A 2,921-nucleotide genomic window follows, 5' to 3' on the forward strand; every position below is an offset into this window, starting at 1 on the left:
AAAAAAAAAAAAAAAAGAAATAGAATTCACATACTAAATATATAAATATATTTGCAGGGCTCCTGCACAGCCACGCCCAGGAGGGATGGGGCCTGACTGTGATGTGAGCTTCCCCTGAGCTCCTGGCTATGGCATGGAGCCCCCAGTGGGCCTGGGACACAGGCTGGGCAGTGCCAGGATGCACTGGCCTCAGGGGGCGTGCTGTTGGGCCTCCCCAGGCCTGGCTGCTGCCCTCTGCCCACCCCTTGGTCCACCCCCTGCCCCAGGCCCTGGCCCGTCCAGTTGGAGGTTGCCTGGGTGGGTAGGGCAGCCAGCTCCCGTCCACGCCATCTTTCCAGCAATCACTGCATAGGCCTCGTTCCCAGTGAGCCATCCTTCAGGTCTCCTCCCAGACCTCTTCCTGCAGGGTCAAGCCCTACAGGGTCGTGGAGTGTCACCTATCACTGTGCTGAGGTGAAGGATCTGAGAAATAAAGAGACAAGACACCGAAGGACTGGAAAAGAGCAGCTGAGCTCGGGGGGCCACACCGTTTACCAGCGGAGACAAGCAAGGCCCCGAACATCCAGGAGCGTCTGTATTTATTGAGTACCAGATAGTGGGAAGGGTCGTGAGTGAGGTCATCTTAAAGACAACTCATAGGGTCAAGACAATCACGTGGGCAATAGACAAGCGGTCCACCCCCATTAGGTCACCTAGGCTAGGAGGTGGGCCATGCACAGTGAAGAGTGCAGTGCACAATATCTCTTGTCTAGGGGCAGGCTACTTCTAAGGATTTCTATAGGAGGATGCTCTTGAGTCAGCCTAGTAGCAGAGCTGACCAGGTCTGGAGCCACCTGCTGGCAGCTTGCAATGGTATGTATAGGAGGTTGCTCTGAGCAGCTCAGTTGCTAGAGAGCTGGCAAGTTACCAAAGTAACCAAGGCTCGATTATACCGGAGGGGTTTTAAGTCCTCAGAGGCTCACGGGATTGCCGGTCTGAGGGAGCCTTCCACAAGAACCGGAGCAAGGTCCTACAACTCCTTTATCAGGAGGAGAGGCTCTTGCTCCAAGCCTGCCATACAGTGGGTATCTTTACGATACTGAACGCTGCCGCCTGGGCCAGGTTCTTGTCCTGGTGTAACTGTTTTTCCCTTAACTCATGCTCTGCACCGTGTCTGCTCTAGACGTTCCTCTGACTATAAGCAAGATATGATTATATATGTATAGCTGTTTATTGCTTAATTCATGCTCTGCACTGTGTCTGCTCTAGGCATGCCTCTGACTATGAACTAAGATACAATTATGTATACATATGTATATGTAGAGAAATAACTGAGGAGTAGGATTTTCTTCAGGCACTAATTGTGCCGGGGATCTGCTTAGCTCTGCTTCCTTGGTGCCCAGATGGGGGGTTACCCACAGTAGTGAGTGAGGTCATCTTAAGAACAGTCATAGGGTCAAGACAATCACATATGCGGTAAGCAAAGGGTCCACCCCCATTAGGTCACCGAGGCAAGGAGGTGGGCCGTGCGCAGTGAAGAGGGTGCAGTGTGTGATATCTCGTATCTAGGGGCAGGCTACTTCTAAGGAATTCTATAGGTGGATGCTTTGAGTCAGCACAGTAGCTGAAGAGCTGACGGAATACAGCCACCTGCTGGCAGCTTCCAATGATTTCTTTCTTTCCTTTTTTTTTTAAAGATGGTGTTTCACCATATTGGTCAGGCTGGTCTTGAACTCCTGACCTCAGGTGATCCGCCCGCCTCAGCCTCCCAAAGTGCCAGGATTACAGGCGTGAGCCACTGCGCCCGGCTGCTTCCAGTGATTTCTATAGGAGGATGCTTTGAGTCAGCACGTAGCAACAGGGCTGACAGGGAATACAGCCACCTGCTGGCAGCTTCCAGTGATTTCTATAGGAAGATGCTTTGAGTCAGTACATAGCAACAGAGCTGACAGGGTTCACAGCCACCAAGGCGCGATTGTACCGTAGGGGCTTTAAGCACTCGGACGCTCGAGTGCTTGCCAACCTGAGGCCAGCTTCCACAAGAACTGATGCAAGGTACTGCAACTCCCTTTCAGGAGGAGTGACTCTTGCACCATGCCTGCCATACAGCGGGTATCTTTAAGATACTGAGCGCTGTCACCTGGGCCAGCCTGTCACGTAGCACGTGCCCTTTCAGGCAGGGGCACTACCGCCTGGGCTACAAATTCTTGTCCTGGTGTAACTGTTTTTCCCATAATTCATGCTCCGCGCCGTGTCTGCTCTAGACATTCCTCCGACTGTAAACAAGATGTGATGATAAATATAGGGAAGTAACTGAGTAGTAAGATATTCTTCAGGCACTAATTGTTCTGACTATAAACTACTATGTGATTATGTATAAAGGATGATATAAAGGAAATAACCGAGTAGTAACACTATAAACTAAGATATTCTTCAGGCACTAATTGTGCTGGGGATCTGCTTAGCTCTCCTTCCTGGGTGCGCAGATGGGGGGATACCCACACTTCCCATCCCAGCCGGTGGCGCTCACATTCCAGGCGCCCTCTCAGTGGCATTAGGATCGTTTCCTGGGTATGGGTGTTTTTCCCAAACTGCACAGAGAGCTCTAGGCCAGGGCGAAAAGATGTCCGGCCCCAGTGGGGTCCCTGGCCCCAAGTACTCTCATTAACCCCAGGCCTCCTGGCAAGACGTTGGGGCCAGTCGGCTTGGGGGCGGGGCATGAGGGGCGGGGCCCGAGGGCGGGCCTGTGGGTGTGAGGGGCGGGGCCCGAGGGCGGGCCTGTGGTGTGAGGGGCGGGGCCCGAGGGCGGGCGTGGGTGTGTGGGGGGAGGGGCCCAAGGGCGGGCATGTGGGTGTGGGGGGCGGGGCCAGGGGGGGGGCGGGAGGTGTGAGGGGCGGGGCCCGAGGGCGGTCGTGGGACGTGAGGGGCGTGGCCCGAGGGCG

This window comes from Cebus imitator, unplaced genomic scaffold, assembly GCF_001604975.1.
Source record: "Cebus imitator isolate Cc_AM_T3 unplaced genomic scaffold, Cebus_imitator-1.0 Scaffold384, whole genome shotgun sequence".
Classification (NCBI taxonomy): Eukaryota; Metazoa; Chordata; class Mammalia; order Primates; family Cebidae; genus Cebus; species Cebus imitator.